Genomic DNA, 21,062 nt, shown 5'->3' with positions numbered 1-21,062 from the left:
TGGGTGGACTATGTCTCTCATCTCTGAAGAACTAGTCCTCATGCCGTATGACTAAGTTTGTATTGGAATGAAGCTGTTACCAACAGTGACTGCTGTGTTGACTGGAAACATGTCCATGTAGTTTGCCAGGATGCAAGTAGTGCAGGTAAAGCCATGTAAGTGTCAGTCATCACAGGAATTGCATGGTGACTTTCCATGTTTATTGCAAGCCCACCTACATTTTGAACCTGCAGCCCAAAATCCCCCCAAAACGCACACATGTCAAAATTATAAGCTGAGGTGTAACCACTCTTCACATGAACTGGGCAGTGTTTCTAAAATAAGGTTTTCATTTTCTAATTCGAACGCGTTGTTGAACAGCACTGCACATTAAACCAGTGTGGGGCAGTGCACATTTCATGCCTCAATAACATATTAATTGACTGTTTTGCACTAGACTTCTTATGTTGTTCTTTCCTTACATGTTGTAAGCCACATAGAGCCTGCCTTTAGTGGGATTATGTGGGATATAAATGTTCACTATATATATATATATATATAAATAGATAGATAGATAGATAGATATAGAGATATCTATCTATCTATCTATCTATATAGATAGATAGATAGATAGATAGATAGATAGATAGATAGATAGATAGTGAACATTTATATCCCACATAATCACATGATATAAGAAGTCTAGTAATATGTCAAGTAATATGTTATTGAGGCATGATATAAATGTTCACTAAACATTTATATCTTTTAGATTGCCACAGGTGTATGAGATCTTTTCCCCTTTGGACTAGTCATTCTTTACTGTGTGGGTTTTTTGATGATTACACACTATATTGTAGCCATACATGTCTATCTCTTGCACATGTTTAAGTATGTTTTGTTTTGTTTGTTTTATATATGTTCCAGGAGGCAGAAATATGTCAGTTTTACAGGAGACATAAACATGCAGACCTGCTCTTCTAAAATCATGCCCTATATTCACAGTTGGCACTTCCATTTGTACAGGATCTGTATGTTAACCACATAATTCTATTTTTAGGAACTTCTAAACAAACCTTTTGAAAGCTGCAATCTGCTCTGAATACTGCAGTAATGTTAATTTTCTCTTTGCATAAATTTGACCGAATTTCAAATATTATGAAGAGCTTCATTGGTTGCCCATTGAGGCCAGGATGTTGTTTAAATTTTCCTGTGTATTATATAAGATGTTAAATAGAGAATTTCCAGGATACCTTTTGGTCTATTTGGTTTTCACTACTTCTGGTAGACCCAGAAGGTTACATAACTATCAACCATTTTCGTTACTATCTCCTAAGAGAGTGAAAAAGATTTAATCACCTTGAGAGACGGTTGCCTTTCAAAGCTCCTAAAGTTTGGACAAATGTACTGACAAGTTTGAATATGATGACAGATTATTTGTGTTTGAAGAAGCTATTTAAGGCTATACTTTTTAGAACATTTGTTTAATTTTATTGAGACTAATTATTGTTATGTCTTTTTGTCCTAAGGACTATACATTTGTTTTTTGATTTTGTAAACCACTTGTGTTTTTAGCGGTATAGAAGTGTGATGTAGCAATAATAATCATCATAATCATATTAATAATTCCTTTTTTTTAAAAATCAATAGATTCTGCATGAGCTTTTGGATATTCACCCTATATTTCCAATACTCTCCGTCTAAAGTTTTAACATGTTCATACTTGAAATTGCAGACCTATAATTACAGTTATGTGTGTGTATTAAGGTTATCCTGACAATGTTAGAAAAAAATCTTACACTATGCTTTTAACATTGTAAATTAAAAGACTTCCACGCTCTATCAGTTTAAATATATAAAACTTACTTCATTGATGAAGCTTATGTGTGCTGCCATTATTTTGCAGATATTCTGCCTTGTCAAAATGTCAAAATATCCTCCAGTAGAGAAGGTTTACCATTTTGTACAAGATTTATAGAAGCGATAACTCAACTGAGTCAATGTTTCAATTACAGTACACCATCAGAGTATCAAAGCTCTTTCTCTGCCACAGCTGTCAAGGCTTCTGTATCCATGGATCCATGACTTGCTTCTCTAAAGCACTACTGTTTCTAATACTTTTAAGATCTGTTTTTCAAAGTCAATCTTCTGTGAACAAAGTATTCCTAGGTTAGAAATAAGTGGATGAAACACTTAGAGGATAGAGCAGTTTTACTTGACATATGAAGCATGGGTGAAATAAACCAACTATGATAGTGCAAAGAAAGATTTATCCACATATGTTCTCGGAGTTAATAATATTACATGTGTCCTATAAACCTTTTTATCTTTGATGTCACATTAATGCTTCATTTCAATAATAGAGGTCGCTATCATCGCTTGCCATTTTATAGCACTTTATTCATCATCAGTCTTTACTATGGGGTTAATGTTCATGACTGTACATTATTTAAAAACAATTGTACAGCCTCCTAAATACTGCTGGCAACTACTGGACAAATTGACTAGTCTTTTTGTTCATTCTCCAGAATAAATAGTTAATACGATAATACGCTGGTGATTTTCACTGTATGTAGTTTTTATCCTGGTTTTAAATTCATTAGATTTTTTTTTTCAGTTCTAAGGCTTGTTCATCTTGTCAGTGCTTTTGGTTTTGGTTGAGACTTTTACATTCAGCCTTCCTTGTCACCTAACCTATTTTTTTCTACTTTGCAATTATGTTTTAATCTACAGATGTGCAAATGTTATGAATAATTTGGTGAACTTTTGCATCGTCTTGCAATGTTTAATTAGTTCAAGCCTGTATCTTTGATAATAAGAGGGAGCAGCTGAAAATGTTTCATTTTTGTTTTCTTTCCCATGTCATTTAAGGGAATTTTCCTTGTCTATCGGTTTTTGTGGCCATTTTGTCTCTATGGCAACAATGTCATTAAGACTATATCCTGTTTGTAAATAGTGTACACTGTTTTGGAAAGAGTGTGGAAACTTTCCAGATAATGTGCATGCATGCACTAATTTGCTTATTCACACTCTTTCCAAAAGAATGCACCTTCTATGCAAAAAGGACTCAACTGTACAAATGACACCCAAAATTGGGTGCCAAAAAATGTGCGCTGATCCTAAAATTCTATATATTGTGCCTTAATTTCCATGTGGAAATTGAAGCGTATTCTATAAAAATGCATGTAACTTAATTGGTTAATAAGTTACTCAGTGCTATCAGTTGACATTAACAAGCAATTATCAGCACTAATTGGCTTTAATTAAGATTTACATGCACAACTCGCTAAGAATATTTTGTAACATGGTGCATATAAATTCCAAGTCACATAGTTGAAAAGAGGTGTGGTTATGGTGTGGAATGGGCAGGTCATGGGTGTTTCTAAAATCTATGTGCAATATTATACATACACTCACTCTGCACCTAATTTAGGCATTGGGATTTATGCCAAGTAAAATATGGTCTAAATCAGGGGCATAGCCAGACTTTGGCAGGAGGGGGGTCCAGAGCCCGAGGTGAGGGGGCACATTTAAGCCACCCCCCCCCCCGCCACCACCACCACTAGCAACAACAACTTTGCCCCCCTGCCGACAACCCTCTGGACCCCCCTCCCCCGCCGCCATCTACCTTTGCTGGCAAGGGACCCCAACCCCCGCCAGCCGAGGTCCCCTTCTTATGGTGCAAGGCTTTGTTCTGTTTCTGTGAGTCTGATGTCCTGCACATTGTACGTGGCTGCTGGCTGATCTGCAAGGCTTCATTCTGTTTCTGTGAGTCTGACGTCCTGCACGTATGTGCAGGATGTCAGACTCACAGAAACAGAACGAAGCCTTGCACCGGAAGAAGAGGACCTCGGTTGGCGGGGGTTGAGGTCCCCCGCCAGCAAAGATAGGTGATGGCGGTGGCAGGGGAGGGTTGGCGGCAGGAGGGGGGTCGAGAGGGTCATCGGCAGGGGGGGTCCAGGGCCAAATCTACGCGGCCCAGGCTACACCACTGGTCTAAATAGACACTACCAAATTTGGTCGGGTGAAGAGGCACTTGGAGTATTCTATATACCGCATGTAAATGTAAGCCTATTCTATAAAATGTAGGTGTACTTTAGAGAATGTGCCTCGGCATACTTTTTTTCCACACAGATTTTTCAGGTGCCATATATAGAATCTAGCCCTAAGCGCTATTCTATAAATGACACGCCAAGTTGAGTGCTGTTTATAGAATAGCGCTTAGCGCTGGGATCCACTCCAAATTCTGGGCATGAGGATTTACACCAACTGAACACTGGTTTAAATCCCCATGCCTAAATTAGACACAGATCCCTCAAATTCTATAACATTGCATGCAAATGTCATTAACAAATAAATAAATAAATAAATAAATCATACAACCACCCCTGACCTGTCCAGGCTCCTCCTATAGTTATGCCTGCTTTTGCATGCTCATCTTTATAGAAAGCAACTATAAAGATGCATGTATAAATTACAGTTATTGCCAATAGTGCCAATAATTGTTAGTACACAATTATCGGGGCTAATTGGCTCGTTAAGCAAATCAATTGCCCGTACAATTTGGGTGCACATCCAAATTTGAACACACAATTTTGAATACTATATTTAGGATAAGGAGGGAACAGTGTTTAATTGGGAGAAAAATTTGTAAGTCAACCCTGCAGAGGCAGGGCATGTTGAATATTGCACTGGAAGATGGTTTATTAGGATTTATTAATCACCTTTATGAAAAGATTTACCTAGGACAGTGTTCAACAGGTACAGCTTGGCATACAACCTACAATTTTCTAAAAAATATAACAATAGCTAAGAGGCTCTTTTAATAAGGCGTGGGAGGACCTATGCGTATAAGCTGTGCACCAAATCGACACTACCGCTCAGCTAGTGAGTGAGCCAGGTGGTAATTCTGAATTTGGTGTGCACTGAATCCTGCGGTAGAAAATAAATTTCTATTTTCTACTTTGGGCCGCTTACCTGGCAGTAAACAGTAGTTGGCACGTACTGCACGCTTTATCGCATGGGTAGCGTGTGAGACCTTACTGTTAGGTAAATGGGTGGCAGTAAGGTCTCAGGCTGAAAATGGAAGTGTGCTGGTTTCAATTTTAGTGCACGTCCATTTTCCGGCCCCTTAAAAAAGGACCCTTTTCCTAGACACGATAAAAAATGGCCCAGCACACGCCCAAAAGACATGCTCGCACTACTGCAGACCACTTTTTACTGTGGCTTAGTAAAAGAACCCTTAAATGATTAAATATAAGCATACACTGTCAGTGGCGTACCTAGGGTAGCAGACACCCGGGGCCGGTCATTTTTTAACACCCCCCCCCCAAATCCAGTACTAGGCATGCCGAGAATACAAAACACTCAGGACCTATAGAGCAATTCTACCATACCATAAGCAGTCATTTCTACGAGTCACACAAGGAAAAGGAAAGCATCTTAAACACTACAGTGAGCACTAGAACATCAATTCACCTATTGTAAAAAAAAACCAGACAGAATAGTACAGATCGTCGATCCTGCACAGTCAATGCCAACCGAAAGCCATGTCTTTTTCACAAACACAGATACACCCTAATCCACTATAGAATAAGTAATCATAAACTTTCTATTTAGACAAAAATTAAACTGAACCCCAATGCCAGACTCTGCATACAATGCAACACCACAGAAACAGAAACTGTCCCCTAGTACTGTGCAAAATATAAAGACAGCAGATGTAAATTTGAAAAAAAAACCTAACAAGTACCAATCACCACTTTACAAATTAACAAATAGAAATAAAACAAATATAGAAAGTAAAATAATACCATTTTATTGGACTAATACATTTAGCTTTCAGAGGCCAAAACCTCCGTCCTCGGGTCAGTACAGTATAGTGCTGTTACAGTATCCTATCCTGACCTGAGGAAGGGGGTTTTGTTCTCCGAAAGTTAGTCAAAATGTATTAAAATTACTCCAATAAAAAGATTACCTTATTTACATGTTCTATTATAAACATTTAACACATCTACAATACTTTATCCTAAAGCAAAAAAAAATTAAAAAAATATATTTTATTTACAGTTTGTTTTCTTTGGTTTCTGCTTTCCTCATCTTCTTTCCATCCAGCATCTGTCTTCACTCTCTCTCTCTCTCTCTGCCATCCAGTGTCTGCCCTCTCTGCCGTCCCTTCCATCCACTGCCTGCCCTTTTTCTTTGCCCCTTCAATCCACCATTTGCCCTCCCTCTCCCATCCATCCAGGGTCTGCCCTCCCTCTCGCTCCCCCTTCCATCTAGGATCTGTCCCCTCTCTCTCTCTCTGCCCCTTTTTTCAGCCCCCAGTTCCAGCCCCCTTCTCCCCTCTGAACACCCCCACCCCAGTCCCCTTCTCCCCTCCCCTTCTCCTGTCTGAGACCCCCACCACAGTCCCCTTCTCCCCTCCCCTGTCTGAGACCCCCACCCCAGTCCCCTTCTCTCCTCTGAACACCCCCATCCCAGTCCCCTTCTCCCCTCCCCTTCTCCCCTCTGAGATCCCCACCCCAGTCCCCTTCTCCCCTCCCCCTCCCCTGTCTGAGATCCCCACCCCAGTCCCCTTCTCCCCTCCCCTTTTCCCCTCTGAGACCCCCACCCCAGTCCCCTTCTCCCCTCTGAACACCCCCACCCCAGTCCCCTTCTCCCCTGCCCTTCCCTTCTCCCCTCTGAGATCCCCACCCCAGTCCCCTTCTCCCCTCTGAGATCCCCACCCCAGTCCCCTTCTCCCCTCCCCCTCCCCTGTCTGAGATCCCCACCCCAGTCCCCTTCTCCCCTCCCCTGTCTGAGACCCCCACCCCAGTCCCCTTCAGGCCCACCCAGCAGTGGAGGCAGCAGAGCGGAGGGAGCAGGTTGAGCTCCGTTCCCGCATCTGCCTCCCTCACTCTCACGGCAGCGCTTCCCAAACGCTGCCCACCGCCGCCACGATCGTGGGATTTACCTCCCTCCTCTCAGCACTCAGCAGCAGCGGTAGCGAATCATACACGCTGCCTCCTTCTAACCCAGAAGCGGCAGAGGAGACGCTTCCGGGTTAGAAGGAGGCAGCATGTATGATTCTCTACCGCTGCTGCTGAGTGCTGAGACGGAGGGAGGTAAATCCCGCGATCGTGGCGGCGGTGGGCAGCGTTTGGGAAGCGCTGCCGTGAGAGTGAGGGAGGCAGATGCGGGAAGGGAGCTCAGCCTGCACTGTAAATTTTTTTGGGGGGGAGAAGAGGGCTCCGGGCGGGCAGGTGGAATCGCAGGACATGGATGGGAGCGGGAGGGGCGAGAGGAGAATCGCTGATGGCTGGAGGGAGGGGACAGGGGAGAAAAGAGAATTGCTGGTATAGATGGATAGAGGGGGGCAGGGGCAAGAACAGAATTGCTGGGTATGGTTTGATAGGGGCAGGGCAGAGCGGAGAATTGCTGGGGATGAATGAATGGAGGGGGCAGGGGAGGGAAGAGAATTGCTGGGGATGGATGGAGGGGACAAGGGGAGAGAGAAGAGAATTGCTGGGGATGGATGGATAGAGGGTGACAGGGGAGAGAAAAGATTTGCTAGGTATGGATGGCTGGAGGGAAGAGGAGAGTTGTTGGACATGCATGGATGGAGGGGAGGAAAGAGGAGATAGGAAGGTTGCTGGACATGGGTGTATGAAGGGGAGGGCAGGGGAGAGGAGAGTTGCTGGACATGGATGGAGGGAAGGACAGGGGAGAGGAGGGTTGCTGGACATGGATGGAAGAGAGGGAAGGGAGAGAGAAGAAATGCTGGACATAGATGGAGGGGATGGAAGAGTGAGGAAGGAGATGAGGGAAAAGGAAGAGAGGAGAAAAACTGCACATGGATGAAGAAAATAGGCAGAAGCTGGATCCACTGGACAGTCAAGTCTGCGGAGGACCCAGCTTTTACTTATGCATATAGAGCAAGAAATGAAGAAGAAAGGAGGAAAGTAAAGAACTAGATGGAAAGGAAGCCCTGGAAACAGAGTTAAGAGGACAGATAGCAGCAGAATCGGATACTGGACCAGCATGATCAGAAAAACAGTCACCAGACAACAAAGGTAGAAAAAAATCATTTTATTTTCATTATAGTGTTTGGAATATGTCCACTTTGAGAATCAGATGCTCAACATTAAATGTTTATATTTACTTACTTATTTATGGCATTTTATCCCACATTAAACATGAATTAAATTGGAACCTGGGATCATTTTTTTTTTCCTGGAGAGAGTAATGCATTGCCCCCCCCCCCCAGGCTCTCTCCCCGGCTATAGCCAGCTCTGAAATTTTGAGGGGAGGTGCACAGGTGGGCGGGGGGGGGAGGGGGTGCACAGGTGGACCGGGGAGACAGCCTGTTGTTAAACATTTACCAGCACACCACTGTCTAGTGCCCACCCATCCAACCTGTTGGCCCACCCAAAAATTGACTTCTGGCTACGCCACTGTTGATAGGGTTGAGCAGGAACCACTGGTTTAAGCTAACTAGTTCCTCTTTGCTTTTGTAGAAACGAAAGTGTTGTTGATATGATGCAGCTGCTATTGGTAGTGTGAAAGTTCCTATTGTAACAATTGTGTAGTTAAGGCAGAACTTATATCATAATATGAAGGTGCCAAAGCAACCAACCAATAACAAAATGTAGTGCTTATAATTTAATTAATTTTTTCTGTTTATTTCAAAATTCCATAGACTTTATAGTTGAAGGCTAATTTCTTGGAACTCAGGAGAAATGTTACAGCTGCTGACAACTGAAGAGACTCCTTATATAAATAAGATGGAGAAGAATAACAGGCATCTCCAGGACAAAAATACCATCAGTCCAATCAGGGAAGTTTGGATTAGAGAGTTGCACATGGACAGAAATTTCACCCGTCTTCATCGGAATTTACCCCACCCCCGCCTGTCCCCACAAGTTATCTTCTCCATCCTCGCCTGTCCCCTATACTAAAATTACTGTACTGCTGACGATATGTTCTATCCTTGAAGTAGCTCCCAAGTGTCCTGCATTGACGTCAATTCTGATAGCACCTTATTGCATTGACGTCAATGCTGATAGCACTGTCCTTTATTAGCAACTTCTGTCCAATAAACAAGTTGTTATTCTTCTGTTAGACCTACTGTCTCCACAATAGAGTCTTTATAGAGGAAATGTCTGAATTTGCACATTATAATCAGGTTTGTAATGCTTGGTAGTGCCATGTATGAAGGACCATGTATGTCATGAAGGTCCATGTAGTCACATGGATGGCTGGGCATAGTGCTCCTAATAGTGTTTCAGTAGCTTGCTTTGCTCCTACAAAGCTCTTTCAGATAGGTAAAATTGCTATTTCTCAGTGTTATATTTCTCAGCATTCCCAAGTCCATCCAACAAAGGGTGGATTGGATTCTCTTGTGGAGTTAAGTTTGGATTTGACAAATTTCCTGGAAATTTCCAATGATGTGATAAAAATTCGAGTTGTCTCATTTGCTTCTGAGGTACATAAAATATTACTTCTAAAAGTGCATTTTAGGAATATAAAATGCTATTTTGTGGTCAAAGGATTCAAATCTTTCCTGATGTGGCTCATTATACCCAACTGAGGAGGACAGAATTCCTTGATTTGAAATGGTGGGTGTTAGCTATGGAGGCTACCTTTTTCTTAAGATACCTCGGTAAGTATTTGGTCAGCTGGCAAGGGAAGGATTATGTCTTTTTTGACTCTACACAATTAGAGAATGTTCTGGGAGGCATAAAGTGGTTATCTTGGTTCACTACCTTTTTAGGTAGGTCTGGGGCTTGTCCTTCATTTTGGGGCCCTTTTACTAAAGGGTTGCTACATGGTAATGGGCTTGCCATGTGGCAGTCTGGAACTACACCGGTCCTCTATGGCTGCCAGTGATAGTTTTGCCCCCAACGTGTGGCATTTCCAGTGCTGCCATAATTTTTCAAAAATTATCACCACTAGGTTAGAATGAGAGGTCTGACCACCACCTCAATGGGTGGCGGTAAGTGCTCCCTTAAAAATGGCTATTTCTTTTTTTCCACCTTTTTGTTTTACCTGCTGCAGTAAAAGGAGGCTCTGAGTGTGGCAAAAACTCACATTGCCGCTAGGGTAGGGGCCCTTTTACCACAGTTTAGTAAAAGGGGCCTTTCATGATGTACTCCTTAGATAGCTTGGCAAATCTAGGGTCCTATTTACTAAGCTGTGCTGCAGGCACGGTAGCTTTTTAATCAACAATGATAGTAGATTTTGATGGTCTCATAGGGACTATCTGACTAATATGCAATCACCTGCTATAATAAGATTTGAAAAACCGAACTTTAGAAGCTCAGAGGTAAGATTTAGAAAAAAGTCTGGACAGTCTGAATTGAGACCATAAAAATTTAAGAAAGTATATATAGTATTAGAAATATTTAGTTCATCTAGGTCCTATCTTCCTTCAGTGTCAGAGAGCTGCTTATTAATAGTAATAGAAAGGTTTTTGTTAACTATTATTGCCACACCATTGCGTTTATGAAATTAAGCGGAGTATGCAACTGTATTGAAGTAATGGTCATTTAATCTAAAATGATCTGATTTGTTGAGATGGGTTTCCTGAACTAAGGTAATGTCAGTTTTAAGATTTTTAAGGTAGATATTTTCTTATGTTTGATGGGGTTGTTTAACCTGCATGCATCAATGGAAATTATGTGCATGGGAGATAAGGTAGCATACTGATGAAACACAGACTAGCCGGGTTAATATCTGCAAAGATAAACAGTGTGGATATTTAGTATATTGTTTTGCTCTTAGGGTTTAACCAGATGAGTGTAGAAAGCATTGTAGCAAAACAGTTAACAATTAACAGAGAAATAACAAACCAAAGTAAACAGACCTTGGTATGGATAACAACAATGTAGGTGGACTGGGAATGTGGAAATTGCCTAGACTTCCTGTAGACACAGAAAATGGGAGTCTGGAAGCAAGCTAAATTTTATTTATTTACTTATTACATTTGTACCCTGCGCTTTCCCGCTCATCGCAGGCTCAATGCGGCTTACATAGTAACACGAGAATACAATCTGTAGTATCAAAATCAACAAGGATGTATGTGCTAGGACAATGAACAAGGAGTAAATGGGATAAAAGAGGTATGAGTGAAAGGATAGGGAAGGTAATGAGGAGGCGCGATAAAGGAGAAGTTGAGGAAGAGCATGAAGGGTAAGAAGGTTGGTAGGAAATAATCTCTGAGTCATTGTTCTTAATGATTAGATGAACCGGTAAGTAGATGGGTTACTTATGTTTGCTTATGAAAATGGGATAAAACATCATAAAATGATTTATGATAACATTCATCCTATGTGTTCAGTAACTTAAAAGAAAATTTCGAGTACTTAGGAGCCCTTTTACTAAGCTGCATAAGCGTCTATGCGTGCCCAGCGTGCACCAAAATGGAGTTACCGCCCGACTACCGCGTGGCTCTTGCAGTAATTTCATTTTTGGCACACGTCTGATAAGCGCATCTGCAAAATATTTTTTTTATTTTCAGGCACGCGTAACGGACACGCGACAAGTGGCATTTTGCGCGTGTAGGTCATTACTGCCCAGTTACCATTTGAGTCTTTACCGCTAGGTCAATGGCTGGCGGTAAGGTCTCAGACCCAAAATGGACACGCAGCAATTTTCATTTTGCTGCACAACCATTTTCGACAAAAAGGAGGCCTTGTTTACAGGCACGCTAAAAAATGGATTGGATATTATTATAGATGATTAATATTGAGATTATTGTTTTTCCCAGAGTTCTGGGTATGACTCCTAAAGTTTTCCTCAGAAATATTTCCTCAAATTATTACTTTAAAAGGAGTGAAGCCTGTGAAAACTGGGATTACGTTAATCAGTGGGATTTGAATTAGAAACTTAAGTATATGTATTGTTAAATAATTTCTGGTTTTTAAAAGAGAAAGAATGTAATCAGATGTATTATTTTAACTAATATTGGACAATAAGTATGTTTTCAATGAAATGATTTGACTATACACCGTATTGGTCTTGAAGAAGCCAACCAGATGATCAATGTGGAATAATGAATTAGACGAGTAATATCTGGGGATAATCAGGTTAATACCACTGGTTTTTTTTCTGTTTACAGTTTAATTGATCTCCTTATCTTGTTTCACTCTCCCTGTTTAGTGGTCTAAGGAAGAGAATAGAATTACCTGACTGAAATAATTCCTACCTTTTACTTTCTCTGTATTTCCAGCAAGTTGTTTTATCGCTTGTAAAAATTTAAATGGTTATAAATAAAAAAAAATTTAAAAAATGGATCGGCACACGCACAAACCCCGCACCTACACTACCACAAGCCATTTTTCAGCTCACCTTAGTAAAAGGACCCCTTAGTTATTTTGAACCAGAGATTACTAATCTAATCAGATCTAGGTACTAGAATATGGTTAAAAGTAAACAGGGCATTTAAGCAGTGCAAAGGAAAAAATGAGTACTTAGCAATTTTAAACCACAGGTTACTAATCATATCTAGATATTAGAATATGGTTAAAGGTAAAGAGAGGGTATCATAGCAAATGTGGTAGATGTTGTATATGCCCAAATATTATTGAAGGTTCTTTACTAATTTGGCAACATGGTCAGAGAATAGAAGTCAAGGGGAATTCAGACTGCAATTCGACAAACATGATCTATGCATGTAGATGTCCTTGCAGTAAAATTTACATTGGTTATACATCCCGTAAGTTTAAAAGGAGAATAATTGAACACAAACATGGTATAACGCATAGAAAACTGGAAGCACCAATGGTACAGCACTGCATAAATGAAGGACACATGCTTGACCAAATAGGATTTATGGTCATAGATATGATACAAAAGAGTAAGAGAGGGGGGGGGGATATTAAAAAACAGTTATGGCAAGAGAAGCAGAGATTAATATTTCAGTACAACACAGTAATACCATATGGTATGAATAAGAACAATGAATGAAAGGCATTTTATTAGGACTGTGTGCCCTTTAAGAAAATACCAGTGGCCGATTGGCTGGTAAGCCCGGATAGCGTCCGTAAAAATTCCGCAGCCATCTTGGAGCAGGAAACCGTACTTGGCACAATATTGGTTGAATATTTCCTTCCTGAAGCAGCAAAGTAGTTTGTGAAACAAGACGTTCTTGTTGAAGGAGCAGAAAGAAGTCACGATGAAGGAGTAAAAGCAGTATGCATTCTGTAAAGGTGGGCACTCTTCTACCGCATGGGGAAGGGAGCCCGCAGGCTCTCTGCTCCTGGATTCCTGGAACAACATTGCAGACATCGGAACTCAGGATCTAGAAAGTTTTATTAGCAGGGGGTTTGCAAATCCATAAACCCTGTTACAGTGTCCACCCAAATAAGGCCCCCAGGCCTTACCCCCCTTGTTCAGAGAAAAAAAAAGTACAAAACAAAACAGAGAACAACAATCCTCAGGATATCTTCTCCTCCAAAATAAACACAGTCCTTAGAACGCAGTCTTTCTACTCACTCAGGATTTACCAGGCCCAAAGGAATCCTTCAGCCACCTTCAGTTCCACTAGTGTTCAGGCCCCCTATGGGGGTTTTAATTCTTCCCTATTCAAAAGGGTAAGTCACCGTCCCACAGGGCCCAGCAGGTCTCTCCTACTGCCCCATAACTCAAAGCAATACATCATTTTCCAATGGTTCTGCCCTGGTCAATAATAGCCAGCCACCTGCCTTCTCCTCTCCCAACTGGTATACCTCCAGATGGGGGCGGGGCTGGCAGTTTCTCCCCCTTCCAAATCTCAGGACCTCCTTCAGTACCTTCAGGGACTACGTAGAGCAACCTTGGCAGACTGCCGGCTCTTCCTCCTTAGGCTGCTCTGCGGCCAGGCTCCTTCCTTCCTCCACATACTCCATGGCCTCTCTCCCTTCATTCGACTCCTCTCTCCCCTGGTGATCCAAAGCCTCCAGGAAATCTGCTCTCCCCTTCTCACAGCTGGGGGGAATTATATATTGACAGTGAAGCCAGGGAAACTGAGCTTCATCCTTCCATCTCCCCCTAGTGGAGAAAGGAGTACCTTGCTCACCTCGCCTCGAGCCCGGCTCCCACTAGTGGGAAGGGAGTTCCATTCCCTATTTTCTGGCCTCCCCTCCTCAGAAGGGCTTCTGGGACCTGTAGTTCAGGACCTGACTGCTTCTTTGGGGAATACAGAATGTTAGCCTTGTCACAATACCTACTGAAGGAGAAGTCAGCACCAGGATAGTACCGAGATAGTACCAGGAACACAACAGCCAGCTGGGAGATATTTGAGAGCCTGGAAAGGGACAGCATTAGCGAAAGCACAGTGCAGTAGAACAGAAAAGTAAACGAGATAAGTACGGGGTCAGCGGTGGGCAGTTGGAGCGCTTGGACCTTCAGGTAGGGAAGAACTGCTAAAATAGTTAAGGATTGTAAAAGTCAGATTTCACACTTATGAACACGGGATTTTTGTTCTCACAGCGGGTGTTTATTTGCATAAAGACCGATAGTGGGATAAACCAATGCTTTTTCTCTTGTATGAGTTATCATTAGCATTTTCTTTTTAATATTGATACTGACATATCACAATGTAGCAAAAATCTATCAAGCAAATGGCTACTTAGCTTAGGAAACTGACTGTTTGTTGAACGGAGCATCACAGTTTCACTTTCTTCTAGCTTCTTCGGGAGCTGACAGTTTTTGCTACCATTCAATTGGTACATGGTTCTTACCCCCCCCCCCCCATTAGTAATAATTATGCCAGAATCAGTAAGATATGGACTCCATTTTGGTTAACGCTGCCGGCGGCAGCAAAAGGGCCCATATTAAATATGTAAACTTGTGAATAGTAAATAAGGATGTGTGGAGCAAATAAGCCTTGATTGTGGGTTGATAAGGAGGGAGGGAGGTAAGGGAGGGGTGGGATGTCAGGTTTCAGTTAAAGATGATGAGATGCCAATAGAGTTATAACATAGTATTTACTTGCAGTTTGACTTTGAAATTGTAGAATATATTATTATGTGAAGGTTGAATGGTTATAACATCATCAATAAAAACTTATTTAACAATAAAAAGATAGTGCCATATAGAAAACACAATAAAATAACTTTGACACATCGAAATGACTGTTTTTGAGGTTTGCTGCTATGTGGGCTTTGTATTGTATTTCGTTTCATTGCCTTTTTGTGTGTGTGTGTGTGTGTGTGTGTTTTTTTTAGTATTAACCAGACAGGGAAAACATTATATTGTTTCTGCTGAGTATGTAATGCTGGTTGTTCTATATTAACATCTGAGCTGCTGCTAGTTTTATATGTATACCATGCTGTGTGAGTTTTCTGCTATAATATATTATCAGATTGCCTTTTATGTATTTATTTATTTATTTATTTATTTATTTCACAGTTTATGTTACGCCCCTGATGCAGTCCTTGAGAGGGCAAAACATGGCCAAGTTAGGTGGCTAGAGGACAATTGTATGCTGAATTTATTTATATATATTGAATACATTTTATCTTATGTTATCACGTGGGTCTGCTCTTCTTTTCTGCTGTTTTGGTACTAACTGATGACATCACCCACTTGTGTGCTTACCTCAATCCTGCTTGTCTATCTAAAATTTCCATTTTCCCCTTATTTATCTTTAACTGGTTTTTATCTAGTCACACCACTATTGTATCAATCAGACTAACAAGGTCTTCAACAGTTTTATCCTAGGATAATCAATGGCTAAGAACCTCAGTTTTAGGACCAAGGTTAGCCATCTTTTTCTAGCCCACAACGTAGGTGTCTAAGTTCATTTGGAAAAAGGCACCAAACTTAAGACATCTAATTAGGTGTAAGTGGTCATTAAATATTGGTGTGATGAACACTAACAACATCATAACCATAGAATACAGAGGATAATTGAAAGAAGTATATGGAATGAAAGACCAGGTAATGCTGAATAAAGTCACCCAGTTGTAAGAAATGTCAAAACCTTAGCAAAAGTTGAATAAAACAGCCATCGTTCTTAGAGTGTGAAGGTCTTGAAATGTAGAAATTAAACCCAGGAGTTCAGAAGTGGTCAGTAGGGATCTTGTGGATGTTTGCAAATATATTCTGCTCACACAAATAATGATAGAACCCAAGAGAACATCACTGGATTTTGTACCTACTAATGGAGAATATCTGTAATGTCCAGATAGGCGATGCAGTGACATGAGATGATATGGCTTGACAGATAACAGAGGAGAGAAGTCTTAACTTAAACTTCATAGCTATATTGAATATTCACAGATACAGATTCTGTTTAACTGCTCTATATGAGTAAGTGCATTTGAATACCAAAAGGCTATCCTGATTTAAAATGCCCATAGCTATATTTATTTATTTATTTAGATTTTGCCCACACTTTTTTCAGTAGTAGCTCAAGGGGAGCTACATTCAGGTACACTGGGTATGTCCCTGTCCATCTCAAAATCTAAGCATTTACCTGAGTCAGAGTAAGGTTAAGTGACTTGCCCAAGATTACAAGAAGCAGCAGTTGGATTTGAAGCAGCCAACTCTGGATGTCAAGACCAGTGCTCTAGCCACTAAGCCACTGCCAGCAGCTGAATAGTTCAGCTATCCAAAGAGACAGTTGTAGTTACCGATTTCTAGGTATATTCAGTGCTGCTTACTATAGACCCGATTCAGTAAATACCACTGAAAAAAGTTCAGTGCTAAGCACCATTTTATAAAGGGCACACACTTTATATAGAATAGTATTTAGTACGGATCCCACACCTATCTTTTGGACACCAGCCTTACACCTGCTAAAATGCCAGCACCCAAGTTAGGTGTGGTTAGGTAGTATTCTGTAATTCCACACACAACTTTTCAGTGTGCTCCCTTTTGAGATGTGCACAATGGGAGTTAAGCACTGTGCTTTATAGAATAGATCGCACCCAGATATGCACACAAATTTTAATGAGTGACAATTAACATCAGTAATTGGCTGTTAGTATCTGACTATTGATATTTCAGAACTCATTATCCATTGTATTTGCACATGCATCTCAGAAGTGTGCCCAAAACTGGGTGTGCGACTTTGGGCACCATATATAGAATCGAAGGGTATATGGATATGGATAGAGAAGCTAGATATATGTAATCCCTAGGATTCTGTATATGATGCCCGAATTTCCGCATGGACATTAAAGTGTATCTATAACAATGTGCATTACTTAATTGGTTAACAAGCTAAGCAAGGCTATTCGGAGCCTCTGGCAAGATGGCGTCTGAATAGGACGTGTGTGAAACAGCTCCTCACTCAACTCCCTCTTGCTGTTTTTTTTTCCCTTAAAAAATACATTTCCATGCCAAAGAGACGGGGCAAACAGAGGGCTTACCCTGCTCCCTCTGCAAGACAGGAATTGGGATCGATGGACCGTTTCACTGTTCCCAGAGTAGAATTGACTGGGCAACAACCCTTGCTGCAGGAGGGATCGATGAGAGGAGAACCGACCTACCTGCCTGAGGGAGAGACCACTCTGAGCCCAGAGGAACGGAGTCCTCCTTCGATGCCGGCAATGCTGGCAGACCAGAGCCCTGGATTGACTAGACCCGATGAGGAGATGTCTGATCTGGGAGCAGGGGCAGACTCTGCTAGCAGAACGCCGAGTGCAGCAGTGCTGGTGGTTACTGCTGAGAATACCGAAGGAGTAGGAGTTGAATCACAGAAGAGCAAGACTGGCTCTGAGAAAGGAGCTTAGGAAGAGGTAACATTGAAATTATTTCCTAAAAAACCTGAGAAAATAACCCTAGAAAAAATTTGGGATGCTTTGGAATGTTTAGAAGATTCTTTAACCCAGAAACTATCTCCAATAGTTAAAGTTACTCAATCAAATCAAGCTAAAATAGCAGACTTGGAAAAACAGTTGGAACAATCTAAAACTTTTGAACAAACAATTATACTTGAAACAAATCAAATTAAAGAGAGCCAAATAACTTTAATAAAAGAAAATGTATACTTACAGAGGAAAATAGAAGCTTTAGAAAATTTACAAAGGATGAAAACATTGAGACTTATAAATTTTCCTAAAGTTCCAGCAGTGGCTCCTTTAATAACATTCAAAAGATATCTTTCTGACGTATTAAAAATTACTGAACAATTGTTTCCACCTGTAGCAAGGATTTATTATTTGGCTCCCTATGTTAAGAAACCAAGTGAGTGTATAATACCATCTATGGAAACCCCATTTGAGGAGCGAAATTTGAATTTATCACAAACAATTGAAGATGAACTATGTGGAGTACAACCTGCTACATTAATTATAGACTTTGTTCTACAGCCGGATCGGGACTGGATCTTGAAAACTTTCTTTAAACATAGACATGAAGTCTTTCTGAATTGCAAAGTCAAAGTATTTCCTGATATTGCTAGACAAACTCAGAAAAGACGTCAGTCTTTTTTGAAACTTCGTGATCGTGTATTGTCACAGGGGGGAATTTTCTGGCTTAATTTTCCTTGCAAATGTGTTGTTAAATTTCAATCAATTAAATATGTTTTCTTTGAGAGTGATCAGTTAGCAAAATTCCTGGACTCCAGACAAGAACCAGCCGTAAACTCTCTTGTGCTTCCTCCATTAGTATCTACTCCGTGATAGGATAAGTGGGAACATGTTCTATTCATTTTTTTTCCTATGTTAACCAATTTTTGAATTGTGCCTTGCCTATAATTGTGGACTTTAGCAGTAATTATCATTTAATAGATTTTCTTTATAAAATATTTTCTTGTATGGTATGATAATACTCCTTTTCTGTATCTTGTAAAATTCATTAAAATTACAAATAAATAAAAAAAAAAAAACAAGCTAATCAACGCTGATAATTGGATGTTAACAATCAATTATAAGCACTAATTGCCATTAATTAGAATTTACATGCACTACTTGCTAAGCGTATTTTGTAACATGGTGCATGCAAATTCTAGGTTGCATAGTTGAAAAGTGGCCATGGTTATGGATGTGGCATGGGCAGATCATGGACATTTCTAAAATCTATGCACATTGTTATAGAATACACTTGCTCCATGCCTAATGTTGGCATCAGGATTTATACCATGTTTTAGTTGGCGTAAATGACCGCAAGTGAATTTAGTCACATGGACCAGCGCTCGGCATATTCTATAAAGTACCCCTAACTTAAAGTGTACTTTATAAAATATGCTTTGATTTCCATGTGGAAAACTTGGCGCGATATATAGAATCTATCCCAATATGTTTAAACTCTGCAACTAGTTTGTTACAAAAAATTTTATCATAGTATTTGAATATTGACCAGGTAGATTTTTACCATAGCTTTCGGAAATTAAAATATTTGTTGGCTAGTCTCTTAAGGGGTAATTTTACTTAAGTGAGCTAAAATCTAGACTTAATGTATTGTGATGTGCAAAGCCCAGATTTAATGTGGCACCATTTTGAAGCATTCCCTCTATTTGTTGTTTCAGATTGTGAATTAATGTAACCATTAGAGTGTGGTACCTGCAGGATACTAATGTGGGACCACTTACTACCTCCTATTTAGGAGGCGCTCAAGTCTCCCATGCTAATTCTGAGTTAGCCAGTTAAGGCTAGATTCTACATATGGTGCCTAAAAAATCCGCTTGGAAAAAAAATACACGGGTGTATTCCATAAAGCATGCCTACATTTTATAGAATAGGCTTAAATTTCTGTGCGGTATATAGAATACACCGAGTGGCTCTCTACACAACCAAATTTGGTCGCATCCATTTAGGCCAAGTTTTACTTGGCATAAATCCTGACACCTAAATTAGGCACAGATCATGTGTATTCAGTATAACAATAGATTTTAGAATCGCCCATGCCCCGCCCCTTGCCGTGCCTCCTTTTCAACTATGCAATTTAGAATGTAGGCACACTACTTTATAGAATACACTTAGCAAGTTATGCGTGTAAATCTCAATGCCAATTGCTGCTGATAATCGCTTGTTAATATCCAATTAACAGTGCTGATTAGCTAGTTAACCAATTAAGTTATGCGCATTGTTATAGAATTTGCTTCGATTTCAGCATGGAAATTCAGGCGCCATATATAGAATCCCAGGGTTAGTGTGCACTAAGTATAACAAACTTGCTGGTTAATGCTTCCTTGCCCCATGTCCACCCATGTCACGCCCCCTCAGAGATAATTTCAGAAAAATGTAATAATGCGTGGTTTAATACGCAGTAACAGACAAATTACCACACAAACTGTTAACTGTGCATTAAGGGCTGGATTCAGTAAATGGTGCCAAAAAACAGGCACTAGGAAAAAATCAGCGCTCAGTACTATTCTCTAAAAGAGTGATCTGGGATGAGCACTCTTTATTAAATAGTGCCTAGTGGGAATTATTATGCCTAACTTTAGGTGCAGGGATTTACACCAGTGGCGTACCAAGGGGGGGCATTGGGGGCGGTCCGCCCCGGGTGCATGCCGCTGGGTGGGTGCCGCGCGCCTGTTGGCTCTTCGTTTTCATGCTCCCTTTGCTCCGGAACAGTCCTGTTCCGGGGCAGAGGGAGCATGAAAACGAAGAGCCGGCAGGCGCGCGGCACCCCCCCCCAGCGGCGTGCACCCGGGGGGTTCTTTCGCCGGGGGATCGGGGGTTCTTTCGCCGGGGGGGGGGGGCGTCGCGCTGTTCCGGGGGGCACTGCACCCGGGGGGGCGGGGCGCATCGGCGATCTGCCCGGGGTGTCAGCCCCCTAGGAACGCCACTGATTTACACTATCCCTCAAATTATATAACACTGCGCATATGCTCATGCCCATGACTCGTCCATGCCACTTCCATGGCCATGCCCCCTTTTGGGTTACACATGTGAGGATTAGGGCGCAAATAGTTATGGAACTATATACATCCAGATCCATCCTAAATCCAAATCAGTGCCAATTAATATCAGTAATTGTTAGGAGCCAATTCTTGATTTTTAATAGCACATGGTTCTAAGGATTGTGTGCAAATTTGGGTACCATTTATAGAATCCGGGGGTTAGGGCTTAATGCCTTTTAGTGAAAGGGGCCCCTAAGGAGGAGAAGATTCTATATATGGTGCCTAAAAAATCGGCACCAATTATAGAATATGCTTAGTTGATATT

Source organism: Microcaecilia unicolor, chromosome 2 (genome assembly GCF_901765095.1).
Source record: "Microcaecilia unicolor chromosome 2, aMicUni1.1, whole genome shotgun sequence".
Lineage (NCBI taxonomy): Eukaryota > Metazoa > Chordata > Amphibia > Gymnophiona > Siphonopidae > Microcaecilia > Microcaecilia unicolor.
This window is presented reverse-complemented; position numbering follows the sequence as displayed.